The sequence below is a fragment of the Ovis aries genome, chromosome 15 (assembly GCF_016772045.2).
Source record: "Ovis aries strain OAR_USU_Benz2616 breed Rambouillet chromosome 15, ARS-UI_Ramb_v3.0, whole genome shotgun sequence".
NCBI lineage: Eukaryota > Metazoa > Chordata > Mammalia > Artiodactyla > Bovidae > Ovis > Ovis aries.
In genome coordinates, this window is record NC_056068.1 from 73,740,269 (window position 1) to 73,763,651 (window position 23,383).

Here is a 23,383-nt window from a genome sequence, read left to right on the forward strand (position 1 = left end):
GCAGAGATATTACATTGCCAACAAAGGTCCATCTAGTCAAAGCAATGGTTTTTCCAGTGGTCGGTCATGTATGGATGTGAGAGTTGGAATATAAAGAAAGCTGAGCACTGAGGAACTGATGTTTTTGAACTGTGGTGTTGGAGAAGACTCCTGAGAGTCCGTTGGACTGCAAGGAGATCCAACCAAGTCTGTCCTAATGTAAATCAGTCCTGAATATTCACTGGAAGGACTGATGCTGAAGCTGAAAATTCAATACTTTGGCCACCTGATGTGAAGAACTGACTCCTTGGAAAAGACTTGATGCTGGGAAAGATTGAAGGCAGGAGGAGAAGGGGATGACAGATGGTTGGATGGCATCACTGACTCAATGGACATGAGTTTGAGCAAGTTCCGGGAGTTGGTGATGGACAGGGAGGCCTGGCGTGCTGCAGTCCGTGGGGCTGCAAAGAGCTGGAGACAACTGAGCGAATGAACTGAACTGAAGACACCCTTGTTAAGAAATATTTTAAGGTCTCTGAAATGGGGGTGCATCATACAAAAAGTGATGTCTCAATCAAATAGCTTCATAGGCACTGTTTTCTCTTCATCAGAAACCCATAAACTAATGGTGCAATTATAACCCATGGAGTCTTACATTCAAGAAACAGGGTATTACGTGCCGGGCTCTTAGCTGAGTCCTGTATGTACATTCGTCGTGTCATCCTCACATTGTATGAGTCATCAGCTGTTGTTAACCCTGTTTCCCAGATGAGGAGCTGAGGCGTGGAGCAGGAAGTTCATTTGCTCAAGGTCACCGAGCTTGTCAGAGGTGGACTCAGGATTCTACAGTTTGTTGTGATCCACATAGTCAAAGGCTTTAGCGTGGTCAGTGATGCTGCAGCTGAAAGCTCCAATAATTTAGCCACCTGATGTGAAGAGCCCACTCATTGGAAAAGCCCCTGATGCTGGGAAAGACTGAAGGCAGGAGGAGAAGGGGGCGACAGAGGACGAGATGGCTAGATGGCATGGCCGACTCAATGCACATGAGTTTGAGCAAGCTTTGGGAGATGGTGAAGGACAGGCAAGCCTGGTGTGCTGCAGTCCATGGGTTCGCAAAGAGCGACTGAGCAACTGAACAACAACAGGATTCCAACCTGTTTCACTTTAAAACTGCAGGTGGAGGGGGGTGGGGGCGGATTTTTGGATAAAAGCAAGAGCAAGTCCAGGGCATGAGACTGCCTAGTCAACCACAGCCGCCATCACCCTGCCGGCCACCTTTCGATGCTGCCTCTTGTCACCAGCCCCCCGCCCTGGCCCCCACATTGCCGTCTTGGCCCCAAACCCTAGGATTCTTTTCCCCTCCTTGGAGGGCTCTGGGTCTAACATCTGTAGTGACTTCCCTCCCCCACAGAGAGGATGGGGCTGGGAGGAGATCTCAGGGGAGAGGGGAAGAAATTCCGAGCCCAGCTGGTTTCCCTCACACAATGCAGATTTGCTTAAATGGGAATTAGGATTAGTGCCGGATTTCACCTCTCCTGGCAGGCTGGTAATAAACTAATCTCCTCTTAGGCTGCAGGAAGACAGAATTCCATCGAAGACTGAAGACAGCTTCGGGCTCAGGAGTGCAAAACCCGAAAAGTAATTTTGTTGTTGACGGGCCTTGCTCGCACCTCCTGACACACAGCCTGCGGCTCCTTCCCAGCATGGCTGCAGCCTTTAATTTTGTTAATGTGTGACATTCACCCAGGCTGTGTGGCTGACGGGCACACTTGACATTAATACGTGTTCCTAGCGGTCCCTAGAGCTCATAGAAGCTCATTATCAGTTCTGAGCCTGTAAATGTAGTTCCTGGGCTCAGGTGGGCCAGGAACACAGAGATGCTCCGGGGAAGTAGAACAGTGGACAGCTACGTAAGCCAAGAAATAAACTCCTGCCTCATCCGGGGAACATGACCTCCCAGGCCACCGGGAGGTGAGCAGAAAAGCAACTCAGTTCAAGTTTGCATTCAAGCAAAGGGGCTCCTGCCCTGGCTATTTGAAGGGAGTTAATCCAGTATTGTGGGGCTTCCCTGGTGGCTCAGCACTAAAGAATTCGCCCGCCAATGCAGGAGACTTGGGTTTGATCCCTGGGTTGGGAAGATCCCCTGGAGAAGGAAATGGCAACTCACTCCAGTATTCTTGCCTGGGAAATCCCGTGGACAGAGGAGCCTGGTGGGCTGCAGTCCATGGGGTCGCAAAAGAGTCAGACACGACTTAAGTGACTAAACAACAACAACAATAGGGAGAAGGCAGTTTGTCAAATGTGATGTTTGCAGAGCCTCTGCCTGGCCGTCCACCTTCGAGGCATCCAGGCTTTGAAAGTGCTTGAAACCATCCACACAGAAATGAGTGCATCAGCGGGACCATGGCCACACGGTGGTAACAGCCAGAAATGGAAATACTCACTATGCATGGTGGGCGAGGGGAGGGATTGTGGTCCACACCTACCGTGGATACTGTGTGACTGTGAAGAAGACTCCAGAAGATGCCTGTGCACTGACTTGCAGCGGTGGACATGGTCTCACGGAGAGCTGGGGTGGTATAACACGTGGAGATTTCGCGGTCTGCCTGTGGGCCACCGTGGGTACATGCTTATCACACATGTACACAAATACGGTGCTAGTGGTGAAGAACCTGCCTGCCAGTGCAGGAGACATAAGAGACGCAGGTTCGATCCCTGGGTGGGGAAGGTCCCCTGGATGAGGGTATGGCAGCCCACTCCAGTATTCTTGCCTAGAGAATCCCATGGACAGAAGAGCCTGGTGGGCTACAGGCCATGGGATCACAAAGAGTCAGACATGACTGAAACAGCTTAGCATGCATGCACACACATATGTGATTACATGGCCTATAGCCTGGAAGGTCATATCACAGAGATTGCACAGTGAGTCTATCTGTTAAACAGGATAAATGAGTATGGAAATACTTGCACTTTTGTAGTTAAAAGTGAAAATTATGTACATATACATCCTTATCCATATGTGTATGGATGCATATGGAGACGGATATGACTGTAGGTGTATCTGTACATGTATATGTATCATGAATTCCTCTGTAGCTTTAGTCTGGCCCATGACACTCGAGGCCCCCTGGGCTGACACCACTTGGGTGGATGTCTGAGGCATCCAAATAAATAGCCAAATTAGGTAGCCAAATAAAACGAGGTCATGTCCTCCAGCCAAGCCTTGTTCCCCATCAGTTAGCAGAGAGTTCTGAGAACTTCTTTTATGCATAGGGTGCACTGGTGCTGGGACCTACAGGGCAGACCTTGAACTCATTGCTCTCCTTGAACTAGGCCTCCCCCACCATGGACAGGGCAGTTTCAAGGGCTTGACTTCCCTGAGTGTTCTCCCGGGTCTGTCCCTTTTCAGCAGTACGGCCATATGGGCAAGTTAACGCCTCGGAATTCATCGTGGTCCTCATTCCTAACGGGGCCATACTTTCTCATGAGATTGTTGAGGGCGTTGGGATCATTGTCATTATTATTTGAGGCAACATGAAATTTAATCGGGGCTTCTGCGCGGACGGGTCATTGGAAGGCAGGGATGGGGGCCCCCGGCCCTCCCTGTTTCTGCTCAGCTGTGTCTTTTGCTCAGCTGGGTATGTGAACGAGCTGGTCCCCTGGAACCGGCCTAAGCCTTGGCTGACAGGTATGCCGCCTGCACGCAGTGAATTTGATCCTTCTCCAGTGACCTTCGAACTCTTCGTGAAACTGACAGAGAGGAGGTGGGGGGTGTGGGGAGAGGCTGGATTTCTGGGTCCTGGGCTCTGGAGCTGAGTTGTTTTTCTCACCATCAGAGTGTTCTCCGCTTACTACTTACCTGTGTCTGAACACCAGATCTTGAAAGTGTGGGTCTGCCCCAGAGCCTGCATTCATTAAGCAATGATTAATTCGCTTTCGCATTTTCAAAATGACTCAGAGAGCCTTTACTTCGCCTGAGGAAAGTGGAGTCCCCACACCAAGTTGATAACATTCTAGCTAGAAGCAAAGAGATGCAGTGTGGTGCTGCAATCAGCCTGCTCCGTGTTATCACAGGGCCGTTGTACAGGCTCCCAGACTGAAAATACACCCTGAGCCCTAGGCACTGGGGACACCATCCTGGGACCCTCGGTGGGGCTGGGTGCTTGCTTCTGTCTTGCTGGGCCCTGTCTGGCTTCTGTATCACCTCCCGCAGAGATGGGAGGAGAGAGTGGGTGAACATCTAAGCGACGTGGCCCCCAGAAGCCGCATGCCCCCCATCCCTTGCCTTATTTGTTTATTTTTGGCGGTGCTGGGTCTTCGTTGCTGCATGGGCGTCTTCTCCAGGTGGGGCGAGTGGAGGCCACTGTCTGATTGTGGTGTGCAGGCTTCTCATTGCGGCGGCTTGTCTGGTGTGGACCACGGGGTCCAGGACACACGGGCTCAGTAGTCGAGGTGTGTAGGATCTTCCCAAATCAGGGATCGAACCCGTGCCTCCTGCATTGACAGGCGGATTTTACCCCCTGAGCCACCAGGAAGCCCCCCTTAGCCTTTTAAAATGTATTTCTCTCTATCCTCCTTCTAGAGTTTATCCTGAAGCCACTATCGGAAAGAGACCTCAGGAGAATCTTGACACTCCAGGCAGAAGACACCAATTGAAAAAGGTACGGTTGGTGCCCTGGAGGCGTGGATCTCAACTTATTCAAATAAGAGGGTCGAAGCTTCTCTCCTCTCCCTGCTCTCAGACCCTCTGTGGCTGAGTGAGAAAGCTCTCAGTTCATGCTGGAGGCTGCAGGGCAGGTGAAGGGCGGCTTTCCTCTTGTCCTCACCCCCAGATATTTGCTCCATGCTGGGAGCAAAGGTGAGGGGTGAGGGATGAGGAGGAGGCTGACGCTGAAGAGGGAATCTCACCAGACTGGGTGCTACCCCACTGCGGGGCGGAAGGTCAGGGTTGGTCCTGAGACAGCCCAGGAGGTTGAGGGTTGAAGGGCTGGAGAAAGTGAGCCGTCTGGGGGAAGCAGAGTTCCTGGAGGCTCACAGAGGGTCTCCCCTCTGTCAAGGACCCCTCCCTCCCCTCCCCCCACATGCCCCTCCCCAACACCTCCTCCACACACCTCTCCCCTACACCCCCCTACCCCACCCCTCCCCCACACCCACCATAATCTTGGGATTGTGGGAAGGAAATACCTTCCTAGGGTGATTTCCACCCCTGTCTCTCCCCTCCTCCTCTCCCCCATTCCAAGACTCTCTTTTTGGATAAAGTTTAAACCCACAAGTACTAGGATCAGTCATCACATTCCACGATGGAATTGGGAATGGAAAAGGCTTGGTCTGCTTCTTGGGTTCTGGAAGCTTCTTGGCTGCTCACCATCTCAGGTCTGGTGAGAGGCCGGGTCGCCTCATTTTTTCCCTGAAGGTTCCTGAATGAGGAGCCAGGATGTTTGGCTTCTGGCTCTTAGTCTGTGCCTTATTTCCTCGTCTGTAAAAATGGGGCAGCAGTGACTCAAATCTCTGTTCCAACCACACGTCCCCGGTTGCTGAGGTCCCAAGACCAGGGCTGAGCTAGAGGAAGGGACAGGTGGTGGTGTCGGGGTGGGGGGAGCGGCAGGGAGGCAGAGGTTTGGTCAAGTCTGTGGCGAGGAGAGGGGATTGGAAAGCTCTGAGGGATCTGATTGCCTGTCTTGAGTAAAGGATGACGCAGACCCTCAGGGGAAAGAGCACAGGTGCAGACCACAGAGATGTAGACGGAACTGTGTTTGAGTCCCTGCTAATCAGAAGAGTCAGATTTACTAACCTTGACTGAAGCTTCTCCATGCCAAGTGCAAGGTTAAGTTGCAGTTCCTGTACCAACAGCCCTACTGTCACCTCCATCTTAGCGAAGAGAAAACCAGGTCTCAGAGAAGTTAAGTGACTCACTCAAGGTCACACAGCACTGTGTGGCTGAATTTGAAGCACCTCCCTGAACTACCCGACCATTCTTGTGCATTTTGCTTACCGGTTCTATGACTTGAATCTTAAGGTCAAAAAATTCCTTGAAACTAAATCACATCTCTGAACTTCATTTCTTGAAAAAGACATGAACGTCTTCTAAACAATTTTTTAATTTTTTTTAAGTTTGGGTTCTTGTTAAAATCTCTGTGGGTCTTGGATTTCTGGTGCCCGTGATTGGGTTTGTACTTGGTCATTTTCTGAGTCACTAATCCGATATTCCACCAGTTTCCAAGCTTGTCCTGTCAATGGTGGAGTGTGCCTCCTGACTGGCTGGGGTTATTTTAGGTTGAAATCCGAGGCAGGGTGGCCAGGTCCTAGCAGCAGATAAAGCAGGACCAGGTCAAGGGCCACCCAAGTGGACAAGGCAGAGGGGGCACTGAGGCCAGGAATCGGGGGTGGGGGGCTTCTCTGGAGCCCCCACAGCATCTGTCCTGCAGCTCCCCGGGTTCCACCAGCCACCTCGGCCATAATATTCTGTGTAAACCTCCTGATCCCCACAGGAAGCAATCACCTTATCAGAGCCTGGATTCCTGCCTGATTTTTTAATCAGGGGAAGGCGCTGAAGTGAGTCAGAAGTAGCTTAACTTCCTTAGGATCTTTCTTTAAGGGATGTTTCTCCATCAGGGGAAGCCTTGGGGCTTGGATGGGAGGAAAGAGTCTCTTGAAGTACAGAAAGAAAAACAGTAAGGAGGCTCTTGATCTTGGTTTACCATCAGCAAGGCTGCTGAGACAGCAGTGATCTCGTCTGGCCTCTGTTGTTAATCAGGAAACAGAAATGTTATAGTCACAGGGAGCACGTAAAGATGACCATCAGCTACGGGCAGACAGGCGTGCAGTGTTGTGGGGAATGTTTGCCGGCCTCTCGTAGCCAGACTGACGGAGGCTGAGTCCCAGCTCCGCCCTTCAGTAGCCGTTTGACTCCAGACGAGTGCTTTGATCACCCAGAATGATCTCAGTTTTCTTATCTATTAAGTGGGCAAATAGCACGCACCCTCACTGGGTGGTTGTAAGGGCCAGGAAATAGCCAGCGCGATGCTCCTGTTTGCTTTGAACGAGGGTCGCTCCCTGGAATGATGTGGGTGGCCTTCCGAGGTGACCTCTGTGAAGAGGCTTGGGCTCTTGACATGAGAAAGCTGGGTGTTTGTGAGCACACAGTGGGGTCACCCTGGAGACACATACCTCTTTCTGGACGTGATCTAAAAATGGCCCGAGAGGAAGCGCCTGGATTGTATCAGCTCTCTGTTCTGACACTCCTGGGGCGTGAGGCCATGTCGGGTGTGAACAGTTCTTCCTGAGCCTTAATTCCATGGTTTACGTTTGACTCCCAGTGATCTTTCCTGGACCCTCTCTGGAGATAATCACGGATCCTCCCTACCTCCCGAGAGGCAGCGATTAGTAAGCTCTTTTTAAGGACAGTTGGGATTTTGGAAAGTGGTAAATTATTCTAGGATTCACCTCTGAAAAGCAGCAAGGTTAGGACCCAAACCCAGGGTTCCTGCCCTAAAGAGAGCGTGTTTGCCATAGCACCCCACAGCACCCACAGCCCCCTCACAGGCACTCGTTCACATTTCCAGAGGCACACTGTGTATGTCCTTAGGGACGCCACATAGCGCTACAGTGATTCCCCGTTGTGCCCACAGAGGCACCTAAGACGTTCACGAAGCAGCCCCTGGACTCACGTCATCCCATGGCATTCATGGTGGTCCCCACGTGGCTTAAGAGCGCCCTGCATGCCTGCAGTGACACACCGTGGCAGGCACCCACAGTGGCAGTGCTCCTGTGTTCTCCACCCAGGAAGAACGGGGAGTCCCTTGATGTTTTTATCTCCCCAGCCAGCCCTTTACAGCAGGCTGCGCAAATGAGTGATGGCAGCTTCCTGGAAGCCTCCAGGTCATCCTCCTGCTGAGATCTCCGAGCAGGAAGCAGGTGGCTGGCGGGTGGTGGGTGGCGGTGAAGAAGGCCTGGCTGCCACCGCCTAGAGCCTCTACCCACTTACCTATTCTCCCTTCTGTTGCTTGTGCTTTCGGTGTCACGTCTAAGACTCCGTTGCCAAATCCAAACTAATAAAGATTCACCTCGTGTTTTCTGCTGAGAGTTTTAAGACCTTAGCTCTTAAATTTAGGCCATCGATTCATTTTGAGTTAATTTTTCTATATGGTTTGAGGTAGGAGTCCAACTTCTTTCTTTGGCACTTGAATGTCCTTGGACTACCATTGAAGAGACTGTTTTCCCCCATTGCATAGTCTTGGCACCCTTGTTGAAAGTTCATTGGCCATAGGTGTATAGGTTTGTTTCTGAATTCTCAATTCCATCCCACTGATCTATTTGTTGTTGTTTAGTGTATAAGCCTTGTCCAACTCTTTGTGACCCCATGGACTGCAACACACCAGGCTTCCCTGTCCTTCACTGTCTCCTGGAATTTGCTCAAACTCATGTCCGTTGAGTCAGTGATTCCATCCAGCCATCTCATCCTCTGTTGTCCCCTTCTCCTCCTGCCCCCAATCCCTCCCAGCATCAGAGTCTTTTCCAGTGAGTCGGCTCTTCACATCAGGTGGCCAAAGTATTGGAGCTTCAGCTTCAGCATCAGTCCTTCCAATGAATATTCAGGGTTGATTTCATTTCAGATGGACTCGTTTGGTCTCCTTGCTGTCCTCTGGTCTGTATGTCTGTCCTTATGCTGTTACCAGCTGTTTTGATCACTGGAGCTTTATGTGTAAATTTTAAGAAGAGTATTAGTATATTTTAAAACTCCCCAGGTAATTCCAATGTACAACCATGATTGTGCACTGCTGGTGTTTTAAGGAAGATAAAGCACAGTCAGGGAGGCTGGTTGGGAGCCTGCCAGGATGATCCAGGGCAGAGAAGATGTAACCCTGAACTAAAGCTTCAGTCACTAAGGTGAAGAGGCCATGATAAGGTTGAAAGAGGTTAATGGGGGAGATATCCTGATTTTCCTTGATTCTGGAAAGGCTTCAGAGATGCCAAACAAAAGACAGTGGTCCAGGTGAGTCTGACTAACCTCTTACCCAACCCTAGTGTGATTTGGAGGAAGACCTGAGTCCCAATCCAGCTCATCTGCCTGTGACTCATGACAGTAACCTGGTCCTTCTCTGCCCTCCAGGGTATTGCCCATACCAAACCTTTCGTTTCTTTTCTTTTTCAAGTTGTTTAAAATTTGCAACAAGTTCATCCCAGGACCACACACACATTGTCCCTGTGTTTTTTCCCTCTGAAATGTCCTCTCTCCCTGACCTGGTTGGCTGTGAGAACAAGGCCAGACCGACCCTTCACTCGGTGGGGTGACCACTCCTTCACACCATGGATAGTTAATAATAAGTCTAAACTTCCTCATCTAAAAATAAGCAAAGTATTACTTTTCTGTTCATGTAGCAAAAATGAGCATAACATGCCCTTAAAAGGTTTTATTTTTTTTTTTTTAAGAAATGACATATATCCACACTATGAATCACAGCTGAAGAACTTTCAAATAGCAAGATGTGGCAAAGAGGGAGGGAGTATTCATTTTCAGATGCGTTTCAGCATCACAGAGGGGAAATGCCTTGCCCAAAGCCTCAGAGCTTTGGAAGGAGATGGCCTCAGTGCGTAGGTCTTCTGACCTGGACTGGTGATCATCCTGCTGCACCCAGCCACCGTTTTCATTGGTTAACAGTGTAAACTAGGGCTTCCCTGGGTGGCTCAGCGGTAAAGAGTACACCTGCCAACGCAGGAGACACGGGCTCCATCCCTGATCCGGGAAGATCCCACATGGCGCGGAACAACTAAGCCCACACCCCACAGCTACTGAGCTCTAGAACCCAGGAGTTGCAACCACTGAGCTCAACATGCAGCAGCTGCTGAAGCTTGCACACGCTAGAGCCGGTGCTCCACAGCAAGAGAAGCTACCGCCATCAGAAGCCCACGCACCGCAGCAGAGAGCAGCCCCCACTCACCACAACTAGAGAAAGCCTGTGCACGGCAAAGAAGACCCAGCACTACCAAAAATAATTTAAAAAAACACGTGTAAACTAATGTATGTTCATTAATAGCCTACAAATAAAGAAAAAAGCCCAAATCAGCCGGCAGTGCGCCTTTGGTGGCCGTGGCAGTGTATTGTCTGCCCAGAGCTGTTGATGTGAGATGTGAATGGAGACGCTAACTGTGCTTTAGGGTTTGCCACGACGCCTTCCTTTTCTGGGCCACAGGCAGGGCTGTGTTGTGGGATGGAGGCAGGAGAGTGGGGTCTGGACTCTGAAGCTGTTTTCTCTTTTAAAGTACACTTTGTTTTCTAGAGCAGTTTCAGATTCATAGCAAAATGGAGAGGAAAGTGCAGAGACTTCTCATATTCTCTCTGTCTCTGTGCATTCCTACACACACATGCAGCCACCCCCACTACTGACATCCCACACCCAGCGGTACATACATTACAGTCGAGGAACCTACACTGACACATTGTTATCACCCAAAGCCCATAGTTTATGCTGTGGTTCTCTGCTGGTGTTGCATATTCATTTTATGGGTTTTGACAAATGGATAATGATGTATCCGCCATCACAGTATCATACAGAGTAGTTTCACTGCCCTAAAAATCCTCTGTGCTCCACCAATTCATCCTCCCCCCACTACTGAACCCTGGAAACCTCTGATCTTTCTACCATCTCTGTAGTTTTGCCTTTTTCCTGCGTGTCATAGAGTTGGAATCATACGTATGGAGCCTTTTCAGATTGACTTCTTTCACTTAGTAATGTGCGTTCAAGGTTCTTCCATGTCTTTTCATGTTTGGATAGTTCAGCTTCTTTTTTTCCCCTATTTTTTATTGTGGTGAAATATATATAACAGGATTTAATGTTTTAACCATCTGAAGTGCACAGTTCAGTGATATTAAGTGCATTTAAAATTGCTGTGCAACCATCCCCACCATCCGTCTCCAGAATGCCTTTCATCTTGTAAAAATAAACATTAAACAATAATTTCCTATTCCCTTCTCCTCCCAGCCTCTGGCAAACCCCATTCGTCTTTCCTGCTGCCATGATTTTAACTTCTTTAAGTGCCTTATAGAAGTGGAATCATCCATTATTATTATTTTTGTAACAGCTTATTTCACTTAGTGTAATGTCCCCAAGGTTTGTCCATGTTGTAGTGTATGACAGAATTTCCCGCCTTTTTAAAGCTGAGCAATATTCCTCTGTATGTGTAAACCACATCTTGCTAATCCATTCATCTGCTGATGGACCCTTGGAGTGCATCCACACTTTAGCCATTGCCAGTAATTCTGCTAAGCTCATTTCTTTTTAGCACTGAATAGTATTCCATTGTCTGGTTGTACTACAGTTTATTTATCCATCATCTACTGAAGGATATTGGGCTTCCCTGGTGGCTCAGACAGTAAAGAATCTGCCTGCAATGCAGGAGACCTGGATTCGATCCCTGGGTGAGGAAGATCCCCTGGAGGAGGGTATGGCAACCCACTCCAGTATTCTCGCCTGGAGTATCCCCATGAACAGAAGAGCCTGGCGGGCTGCAGTCCATTGGGTCCCAAAGAGTCGAATATGACTATGTGACTAAGCACAGCACAACTGGAAGATATGTTGTTTGCTTTCGAGTTTTGGCAATTATGGGTAAAGCTACTGTAAAACTTCTGCAGGTTCTGGTGTGGACGTAAATTTTCAACTCATTTGAGTAAATGCTAAGAAGCACAACTGCTGGATTATACAGTAAAAGTTTGCTTAAGTTTGTGGGAAACTGCCAAGCTCTCTTCCAAAGTGGCTGTACTAGTTTGCCTTCCAAACATCGGTGGATGAGAGTTGTTGTTTCACTTCTTTCTCAGCATTTGGTGTCAGTGTTTTGGATTTTGGCCATTTTTACAGGTGTATAGCAGTATCCAATTTTGTTTCAGTTTGTACTTCTCTGATCACATATGGTGTAAAGCATCTTTTTATATGCTTATTTTCCATCTGTGGATCTTTGGTGAGTTGTCTGTTCAGGTCTTTTGCCATTTTTAAATTGAGTTATTTGTTTACTTATTGTTTAGTTTTACAACAAAGCAAGTTTATGAGTTTACAAGTTCCTTGTATATTTTCAGTAATAATTCTTTATCTATGCATCTTTTGTAAACATTTTCTTCCAGTCTGTGACTTCTTGTTTTCTTGACAATGTCTTTCAGAGAACAGAATTTTAAACTTTTGATCAAGTCTAGCTTATCAATTATTTCTTTCATGGATTATGATGCTGTATCTGAAAAGTCATTGCTCTACCCAAAGTCATGTAGATCTTTCTCCTGTGTTATCTTTTAGGAGTCTCATAGTTTTGTATTTTATGTTTAGGTATGTGATCCATTTTGAGTTAATTTGGGGGATAGTTATAAGATCTGTGTCTATATGTGTGTGTACGTGTATGTATATATATATATATTTTGCTTGTGGATATTCAGTTGTTCCAGCACCATTTGTTGAAAAGACAACTTATCCACTGCATTCCTTTTGCTTCTTTGTCAGAGATCCGTTTGCTGTATTTATGTGGGTCTGTTTCTGCTCTTTATTCTTTTCCATTGATTTATGTGTTCACTGTTTTGCCAGGACCACACTGTTTTGATTACTGTAGCTTATAAGTCTTGAAGGCAGTAGTGCCCGTCTTATGACTTTGTTCTTCTTCTTCATTGTAATGTTGGCTAGTCTGGGTCTTTTGCTTCTTTATGAGACTTTAAAATCAGTTTGCAGGTATCCACAAAACAACTTTCTGGAGTTTTCTCTGAGGTTGTATTGAATCTATAGATCAAATTGGGAAGAACTGACATCTTGACGATGCTGAGTCTTTTCTGTCCATGAGCATGGACTATCTCTCTAATCATTTAGTTTCTTCTCTGATGTCTCTCATCATAGTTTTGTAGTTTTCCTCATATAGATCCTTTACATATTTTGTTGGAACTATACCTAAGTATTTCATTTCTTTGGGTGCCAATGGAAATGTATACTTTTTTAAAAATTTCAAGTTCCACTTGTTCACTGCTTGTGTATAGGGGAGCAATGGACTTTTATCTGCTAAGCTTGTATCCTGCAACCTCACTTTACTATAAATACTTATGAGTTCCAAGCAGTTTTCGGTCAGTTTTTTCAAATTTTAAAGATAGACAATCATGTCATATGTGAACAAAGACAGTTTTATTCTTTCCTTCCCAATCTGTAAGATTAAAATACCCATAGAAAGTGGAAAAGTTTCCTTCCTAATACATGAAAATTAAAAAGTCTATGTCTTATTGCACTAGCTAGGACTTCCAGTACAATATTGAAAAGCAATGGTGAGAAGGGATGTACTTTCCTCGTTTCTCAATGGGAGCATTTCTAGCTTTTCACCATTAAGGATGATGTTAGATATGGGGTTTTATAGGCATTCCTTATCAAGTTGATAAAATTTCCCTCTATTTCTCTAGTCTTCTGAGAGTTTTATCATGAATGGGTATGGGATTTTGTCATGCTGTTTTTATATCTATTAATGTGATCATGTGATGTTTCTTCTTTAGCCAATTGATAGAATGGATTACTTTAGCTGGTTTTTGAATACTGAACCAGCCTTGTATATCTGGGATAAATCCCACTTGGCCATATCGTATAATTCTTTTTATACTTTTTTCAATTCTATTTGTTCATATTTTGTTGACGATTTTTACGTGTATGTTTGTGAGATATTTGTCTCTAGTTTTCTTGTAGTGTCTTTTTCAGTTTTGCCATGCCAAGTCGCTTCAGTCACATCCAGCTCTTTGCGACCTCATGGACTGTAGTCCACCAGCTCCTCTGTCTATGGGGATTCTCTAGCAAGAATACTGAAGTCGGTTACCACTTCCTTCTCCAGGGGTTCTTCCCAACGCAGGGATCAAACCCGAGTCTCCCTCATTGCAGGCAGATTCTTATTTGAGCCATCAGAGAAACTCAAAAGTCGCTCAGTCATATCTGACTCTTTGCAACCCCATGGACTATACAGTCCAAAGAATTCTCCAGGCCAGAAAACTGGAGTGGATAACCTTTCCCTTCTCCAGGGGATCTTCCCAACACAGGGATCGAACCCAGGTCTCCCACATTGCAGGCAGATTCTATACCAGCTGAGCCACAAGGGAAGTCCAAGAATACTGGAGTGGGTAGCCTATCCCTTCTCCAGCAGATCTTCCTGACCCAGGAATCGAACCAGGGTCTCCTGCATTGCGGGCAGATTCTTTACCTACTGAGCTATCAGGGAAGCCCTGTTTCACTTTTGTTATTAGGTTAATACTGGTCTCATAGAATGAGTCAGAATGTATTTTCTCTGCTAGTATTTTCTGGAAGAGATTGTTGTGAATTGATACATTCCTCCTTAAATGTTTGGTAGAATTCACCAGTGAACCCATGTGTGCCTAATGTTTTCTTTTTTTGACAGGTTATTAATTATTGATTCAAAATGTTTAATAGGTACAGGCCTATTCAGATTGCATATTTCTTTTTGTAGGATTTTTGGCAGATTGTGTCTTTCAAGAAATTGGTCTGTTTCATCTAGGTTATCAAATTTATGGGCATAGAATCATTCACAGTATTCTTTGATTTCCCTTTTCATGTTTGTAGAAACTATAGTGATGTCCTCTCTTTCATTTCTGATATTAATAATTTGTATTTTCTCTCTTTTTTTCTTAGCCTGGCTAGAGGTTTCTTCATTTTTGCCAGTTTTCTCGAAGAACCAGCTTTTGATTTTGTTGATTTTCTGTATTGATTTTCTCTTCTTTAATCATGGATGTGTCACTAACTGACATGGATCTGAGGGGTCTTGAGGCTAAGTCCCTCCCATTCTTTGAGTCTCAGTTTCCACATCTGCAAAATGGGTATGATGACAGCAATGCTTTGCCCAGAGTTAGTCTGAGGGAAGATGTTAAATGTAAGTCCACTTTGTTGATTCTGTAAATACTGTTGAGCCTCTGGTGTGTATGTACCAGGTTCTGCTTTATATGCTAGGAATGTAGTATTGTGAACAAAACAGTAAAGTCCCTGCCCTCGTGGAGCTTGGACTCAAGTTGGAGGAGACAGAGATCAGACAAATGAACTGAGTGTCAGACAGTATTACAGGCAGGAAGAGAAAGGGAGGGGCCAGGGATGTGCTCTTTCGGATAAGGCATCCCGATCAGATGTCATTTGAACAGAGACTTGCAGGGAGTGAGCCTGGACTTCATCTGTGGGAAGAGCTTCCTGGTGAAGGGAACAGCAAGAGTAAGGGCCTTACTGGCAGCTGGCACGTTGGAGGATCAGCAAGGAGGCCGCAGTGATAGAGCGAGGGAAGTAAGGAGAGGGGGGAGGCCAGGAGGGAGCTGCCAGTCAGGTGAGGACTGTGGATTTGGATTCTAAGTGTGATGGGAAGCCAGTGTACAAGGAGGAGACAGGACCCAGTAAAATAATACATTTTACCAAGATCACTCTGACTGCGGAATAGAGGACAGATTATAGGGGACAAGGAGACTGGGGTAGAGACTGATCCAGGCCAGAGATGAGGTGATTTGGAAGGACAAAAGGGTGGTGGAGGTGCTTTGAAGCCAAATCATTCATCATCTGTTTGGAAAGTAGAGCTGACAGACTCACTGATGAGGAGGAAGAGGAACAGAGGCGTCATGGATGACTAGAGTTTTGTGCCTGTAAGTGGAGACGCCTGGATGGCTGGGCTTCAGTGAGGGATGAGGGACACGTGCCTACCGAGCTCTCTTTTGAGCCATTTTAAGGTGGGACATGGATCCATCCAAATGGAGGTGGCAAAAACACGAATGAAGGTATATACCTGGAGTTCAGGGGCGAGGCCTGTGCTGAAGAGACAAGTCTGGGACCCATCAGCTGACGAGTATTTCCAGCCTTCATCCCTAATGAGACCCCCTCGGGGTGAGTGTAGATGGAGAAGATGATGGAGCAGTGCAGGGTCTTGGAGAACCTGTAGAAGGTGCCCGCTGCGGCTACCCAGAGCTGCCCAGAGGGCGGCCCGGCTGGGACCCCAGGGTGAACAGATCTTAGTTTTGCATTGTCCAGGGAACTGTTGCGGAAGAGAAGCCAGCTGCAAGAGCAAGCCCAGGCTTAGCTTGCCCTGAAGGTGAGTGCTGTTCAACGATCGGTGCTCGACAGAAGCTAGAATGGGGCAGCCGGATGAGGTACCTAGGATATGCAACACCCGGGGAAGATGGCTTTTAAGCCCTGTCATCTCTGTACAACAAAATTATTTTCAGTAATAGTGATGAAATAAAGCCAATTCCAATAATGGCCAGAAAAAGCGAAATGTTCCTTTCAATGGACTTTATATACAGAACCATGCCAGTCAACAAATGTTACAGCAGCAAAAAATAATGGGGGTGGGGTGGGGGAAGGAATGAGTTCATACTTTTTAATTAAATTAATGGGTTTTTTTGAAAAAAGAGAATAAATTGCACAAAGGAAATTCCAAAATTGTGAACCCCGCAAGGCTGGGAGAATGAACAGAGGTGGCTGCCTTGGCAATACTCTGTTTCAATGTCCTTGCAGCCACCACCCTGTCATTGCCTCGTTCAAGTCTGCTATTGAAGACTTGAAGATCTGGCATCTGTGAGAATGTCTAGTATCAAAGGAGCTGGTACAAAGAGAACTAGTACAGAGCACTAGTCTTGGAACCACCCTGTACGGACAGAACTCGCTCGGCTCTGAATCCTTTTTCTCACAACGAACTTGTGCAGCAGAATCGGCTCGTGTTGGCGTCCGCTGTACCAGAGGTTGTCCTCTGAGCTCACATCCATGTAAGCACAATATTTATGAAAGGTCAAGTAATAAAAATGTGCTTATGTGGAGCTTCCACACATATTATTAAAACTCAGTCGTGATTACTGCAGTTGTTTAGAACTTGGAACAACAAGATTGTTTTTTTTTCAAGGCAGTACGTTTCATCATTGACGTTGTTTAGCACTGTCAGGTTTTAGCTGGTTTTATGTTTGTTTTAAATTTTCCTGCAGACAGTTCATCCCCTATTGCTTACACCTTGTGCAGACTGCCCCTACAACCCGGCCCTTGGGAGATATTGCAGGAAACGAATGGGCCTCTTGTCCTGGGCAGTGGAGGGGAGGCCGGCGGAGGACTCTGAAGAGGTGATGCTGTGGACGGGCTCTGCTGTGTGACCAGCTAGTTTCCAGGTGGAAATAGGTGCAGAAAGGCCTTGCAGGTGTCCTGTATACACTGAGGAGGACCCTGAGTAGGTTGGCTGCTGCTGCTGCTGCTGCTGCTAAGTCGCTTCAGTCATGTCTGACTCCATGCGACCCCAGGCGCTAATTCCTGAAGGCCACCCTGGGTCTGAGGACATCTATGTACAGTCTAGCATAACAGAGAGCCGGACACAGAAAGCTGCCTGCATGGAGTGACAGTTTGCTCTGGTGGATATGAGCCGACATCCCCTCTGGAGTTGCACCCAGCCCTGCTCAGTGGGATCCCTGCTCTCCTCCTCCCCTCCCTCTCTCTCCTTCCCTTTCCTTTTTCTGCAGAGCAGTCCATGAAGACAGCCGTTCTAATGAAAAATCTCATAAATACCAGGAGATAAGCATCCAGGACCTTGGGTTTTTATTTCTGCCAAGACTCCCCGGAGAGCCTCCTTGGTAGGAAATATCCCTTCAGAGCTGAGATTTTTCTCCTGGGCTTCAAAAACAGTGCTGGCTTCTTAGGGATACAACATCTGTTTAAACTGAACTTGAACCGGGAAGCAGGCGTGTCTCCCACAGGAGGGGGACAGGGTGGAGCAGGAGGGTGCGGAATCTGCTCTCTGGCCTAGGAAAAGCTCCCCAGGCCTGTTCCTCCTTCTTGCAGTGCATCCTCCTGCTGGGGGTGGCTCTGGGTAAATGCAGAGCTCTGAGGGGGCGGAGGCTACAAGGGTCTCAGACCTGAGACTGGGCTTTCTTTTGCCTGTTCCCCAAATAGCCCCCCAGCCCATGACTGCCAAGGCCTCCACACCCAGGGGAGGGAGCAAGGAGACCTGGGTGACAGAGCAGCTTCTGCAGCCTGGGCGGTCCTCTGGGCCCTGGGAGCCCCTTTCCAAGCCCAGATATCCCAGCTCTTGGCATTTATACCAACAAATCCTCTCTCTCTCTCCCCCCACCCCCTTTCTTCTTTCCTTTTTCCCTTCATCATTCGCTGAGCATCCTCTGGGATACAGGAATTAAAAATCCCCGGTCCATAACTTCAACGAGCTTGAAATCTGGTAGAACAACCTGATTGCTCTCCAAGATAAGAAATTCGAGCGCTTTGTGTGCCTGGGCGGGCGTGCCAGCACACACTGTTATTGTTCAGGCCGTGAAACAACATTAGAGAGAGCTTGGGAAATGGAGGGAAGAGAACTCAGGCAGTGCCCCTCTCAGGACAAGAGGCCCACTCGCTTCCTGCTTTTGTTCCCACTCAGGCACACATACAGCAGAGATGCCTCCAGAAAGTTCGCCGAGTTCGGCTTCCTGCTTTTCTTTGCGCACCAGGTCCCGCTGCAAAATAGCCATGTGGGACTCCTTCCTGGGCAGTACCTGGCTGGGGGCCCCCATTCCGGCAGCGTGCTTCCGATGTCTGCTAGTGCTCGATGCTAAATGCGTGCCTCCTGAAAAGGGTTGGTAGGTTAGCAGATCGCACTACAGGGTGCCCAGGTTAACTCGAACTTGAACTTCGTATAGCCAGCAAATCTTTTTTTAGTGCAAATGCGTTTCCCATCAGTAGGAGTCCCCAGGTGGCTCAGATGGTAAAGAATCCACTTGCAATGCAGGAGACCTGGGTTCAATCCCTGGGTCAGGAAAACCCCCCTGGAGAAGGGAATGGCTACCCACTCCAGTATTCTTGCCTGGAGAATCCCATGCACAGAGGAGCCTGGCGGGCTATTGTCCGCGGGGTTGCGAAGAGTCGGACGTGACTGACCAACTAATGCTTTACGCTCTTATGTTCCATCAGTAGCAGTCCCATGGACTATTTGGAACAAAAACTAAAACATTCTTGGGTATTTGTCTGAAATTCAGACTTCACTGAGCATCTTGGATTTTACCTGGAAGTTGTGTACCTGGAGAGTCTTGTTGCATATGTAGTCAAGGCTGCTTTATTGAATGCTACAGAAAACCAGCTGGTGATACATTTCCTTTCCCGTTTTGTGGGGAACAGTCTCCCTAACTTTAATCTATCCCTGCTTTTTTATTGTGTCTCCCCGACAGCTCTGATATCCAGGGCTCTGTGGCTTAGCACACTTGGAGGTCAATGAATTCATCCCCTGTGGTCCCTCTGAGTACATCTTTCCCTCAGCCTCTTTCTGGAGGCTGCCAATGACTGCAGATATTTGGTTTGCTTTATGGAGGGAGAAGGAAGGGCTGGTGGGAGGTGTATATTAGCATTCCCCCTTGGGTCCATGGAGCTGCTTCCTCCAGAGCCCATCAGCCTCTCTGGCTGCCACAGATATAAGCAGTGTGCCCACCTTTGCCCTGCTGGGAGGAGAAAAGGTTTGAGGATGCTGGTCCAGGGCTGCAGACCCCCAGAGGTTTATGACATCTTTCTCCCCATCAGTGAACTTATTTTTCATTCTAAGGCAGCTTCAGGGAATAAAAATATAAATCGAAGTGGCAGACAGTAAAGGAAAAAAAAAATGATTGACTAGAGAGTGGGAAGACAGAGTGATGCCTTGTGGTTAAATGGATTTTCTGTTTAACTGAGGTTAAGTAGAAAACTCATTTTGATTCATCCTCTGCTCTTGCAAATCTTTCTGAAATGTATTAGCCTGCTCCCTGGTTTTCCTAAGTGCACCATAATGACCATAATTGAATCTCTTTGCTGGCAGAGCATCCTGTGGGGCGTCAGGGCATGCTGTTGTAAATGGCAGTCTTCTAGGTACAGTCAGGACCTGGGCTTTGGAGCCTGTGCCGTAGGCTATGTGCCATGCAGTGGCCCTTGCTTCACATCTGCCGCCACCTCATTTGGTCTTCCCAGCCGCCCTGGACTGGGGCTAAGGAAGGGACCCATTTACAGATATGGAAACTGAGGTCCATGACGTGAAGGACTCGCTTCAAGTCACTCTGGCTGGTAGAGGAAATGAATCTGAAGCCAATAGAAATGGTGGTGGTGAGTTGGTCTGGATTCAAATCCTGGCCCCCACTTCCTGGCTGGAAGAAGACCATTAAGCTTCATGAACCTCAGTTTCTCCATCTCTGAATTGGGCATAATAACCTTTCCTTACAGAGCTGCTGATGAGATGAAGTGAGGTAATTGTGGGTGGGCTGCACACCTGGGTCTTCATATATATATATATTTTAAATAGCACATACACCTTCTTATCCCCAAATGTCCCACATGCTCTTTTCCTGGGACCCTGCCTCCAGCTTCTTTCTACTTTGCTGTCCTGCCTCCTTTGTGCCTTAATCCTTTTGCAAGACTGCAGGAACAGAATGTCCGGGTTTGAATCCTGACTTTTGTGTGGTTCTATTTATGGGCCTCAGTTTTCCCATCTATAAAATGGGGATAGTAGTGACCTGCCTCCTAGGGTTGTCGTGAGAATTTAAAGCAAAAGAGCTTGTCCAGGCCAGTGTTATGCAAGGATTTGCCATTGTCATTCTAGGACTTGATTAAGTGCGTCCAGGTTAAGTGCCCCAGGAGTTTTCACCATCAGTCTAGGGAGAAGGAAAGAGCTGCTCTTTCTTCCTGCCATTGTCTGACGGGTGTTTACCACTCCTTGAGTGCTCAGGGAAGTACACCAAGAGGGAGCCATGGGTAGGTTATGAGGGGCCCTACTTTGGCCCTGACAGGGCCCCTTGCCCAGAGGTCATCACCCTCCAATAGTTGGTCTGTCTGCGACGTTGGTGCTCCCTCTCTGTATGTCATGGATCCCTAGCATTTCAAGAAGGCGTTTGTTTTTCTCCTTATCAAGGGATCCACCTGGAGCACAGAGGGCTCTCTGTGTGTGACCTCTGAGCTCCCCCTGGGGTCCAGGCTCGAGGGTGGGGAGGATACTTCATTAAACCAAACCTAGGCCAATAAGGCCACCTGTTCTGGGTTTTGGCCTGCTGGGTCCACACCTCCATGGGTCTTGCAGGCAAATCTCCTCCAGCTCTGGAGTGACCGGCGCCAAGTCCTGCCTAGCCACCTCCTTGCTCTCCGAGTCACCCACTCTGGACACCTTCTGGGATTCTTTGCAGCAGCTGAATAGTCACCCTGGTACTTGGGTACAGGAACAGCAGCCTGTGTGCAAAGCCCTGGGTAGGCTGGTTTATTTATGCGTTTATCTTTAATGGGAAGGCTGAGAGAAACTGCGAGGTTTGTGAATATTTACAGGCAAATTACTACAGGGAGGAAATGAATTCATTCCGTCTCCTCTCCCGCTGTTAACAGATCACTCTGCGGTTCCCCACCGCCTGCCTGCCACAGCCCTCCCTGTGCTTGTAATTCCGTGTAGTCTTTTTTGTTTGTTTTGTCTTTTGGCCGTGCCCTGGCGGCATGTGGGGATTGAACCTGCGGTCCCTGCATTGGAAGCTCAGAGTCTTAACCACTGGACTGACAAGGAAGTCCCCCGTGTAAGTTTTTACACCAGCTCCAGAAGGGGCAGCCCGGAAGATGCGTCAGTGTGATTCCCCCATGCACTTACTGAGCACCTACTGTATTCCATCCCCCAGTTCGGGTGCTGGGGGTACTGAGGTCAGCATCGCTCCTGTTATCCTGGCTCTTCCCCTCAAGGGAGCCTGTGGACAAGAACAGCAGTGTCTGTTGGAGGAAACAGTTGTTTTGAGACCTGTGGCTGTGTGTGTGCGGGTGGGGTGGGCAAGATGGGATCTGTCTGTATGACACCGGGGAAGGCTGGGCAGTAGCAAGGCTGCTTGTCCTGGGCCTGGAAGGACTTTTTCCCAGTGGAAAGGGTCTCTTGGGCAGAGCCTTGGAGGTGTGAAGGACGGCACTTCCTGGGGGTGGGATGGCAGGGAACCTTCTGGTGGGTTAGACATGGCACCTGTGGAAGGAAGCAGGAGGAAGAGGAGGTGGAAATGTGAGTGGGCTGGGTTGTTTCTGGTTCTGAGCTGGGGAGGGAGGGGACCTAGAAGGGAAGACAGGGACCAGGGTTGCCCAGTTTCCAGAGATAGCCAGGCGGAGCACTTGTCCTGTGGCTAAGGACTAAGTTGGTGAATAATGGCCTCTATTGAAAGAGGGAGTTTCCTGTCCCTCCCCACTCCCTGTCCCCTCCCTTCCCCTTCTCCCTCCCATTCCCCCTTCACCTCCCCTCCCCCTCCCCCTGATCTGAGCTGACAGTCCTGTGGTCTGTGGTTCTCAGAATCTAAAGTGTTGGGTTCAGCTTTGACCAAGGGCACGGCTGGCCCAGATTGTTCCAGACAGATGGCAGTCTGTGCAGCCACCTGTCCAATGGCCAGAGGGTGTGGAGGTCCCTTGGGACATTGGGCTTGGTCCCTGGCCCACTCGTGAGGCCTCCCCACGGCGGCTGGTCAGATACCCACCACATCCAGCCTGGGCAGTGAGAACCTCAGCTTAGGCTCTGGGTCCTGCTGAGCTGAGGGAGGAGCTGGGCTGCCCACCAGGGACTTCGTGGGGAGCTCAGGCAGGCCCCAGTGTGTCGGTCCTGGGAGACTGCCGTGGAACTGACTCTGGACTCTTCTCAGTAGGAAGAACCTTCCATCGTGCTCACTTGCTTCGCAGATTTGCTCATTCTTCCCCAGCCCGCCCCTCCTGGGGTGCCCAGCTGGCTGTGTCCTCAGTTTACCTGAGATCAGGGGCAGTAAGACCAACCCTTTGCCCTCAGGATTCTGAAACAAGACCAGACGGGAGCACAGATTTCAGAACTGTCTAGGCCCTCCCCTGGCCTGGCTACCCTCAGATGCTAATAAAAGCCCTGTGTGTTTTTTGTATTCAGTGAGGGGCCCTCCTTGACCTGTGACAGGCAGGAGGGAGTGGGGCAGGCCAGCCGGTTCAGATCCTGGGGAGGGGTAGTGGGAGGCAGCGAGGTTCCCAGGCTGGGAGGCTTTGGGATCATGGCTGTGGTTGAAATTGATCACCCTGGGAGCCTGCACCGTGGCCTTGTTAAGACACAGACTGCCTTCAACTGCTTCTAATGGGCACACGCACCTGCCAGCCCCATGCCTTCATGCTCACCATCCTGGGCACGTGCTGATCGCATGCCTGTGCACACCTCCAACACGCCTGTATATACCTACTCACCCCCGCACGCACCCACTCATGCAAACGCCTTCACATCCTGGCCCGTGCCTCTGCTCCACGCTCACCCCAGCTCCCACTTCCTACCCACAGCCTTCCTATACACACCCTGTCCTTTCCATAGGGCGCCCCCCCCCCCCGCCGACCCCACCATTCCTGAGCACACACGCACATGCACAGCCTGCGTCCAGACTTTTCGATGATCTTGCTTGTTTCTCAGCCTGCAGAACTCTGGATTATCTGGGACCCTT

General features: G+C 48.7%; 1 protein-coding gene across 14 annotated transcripts in view; it reads left to right on the forward strand.

Annotated features, from left to right (window-relative positions):
• TSPAN18 (tetraspanin 18) overlaps positions 1-23,383 on the forward strand; it is a 204,475-nt gene that overhangs the window by 35,548 nt on the left and 145,544 nt on the right. For 11 of the 14 annotated variants that reach the window (XM_060399534.1, XM_042233391.2, XM_060399532.1 and 8 more), the window contains one exon: positions 4,562-4,640. The exons of the other annotated variants lie outside the window; for them this stretch is intronic. The gene's annotated coding sequence lies outside the window, so the exon portion shown is untranslated. The remainder of the gene's footprint in view (positions 1-4,561; positions 4,641-23,383) is intronic. 14 annotated transcript variants of the gene reach the window in all.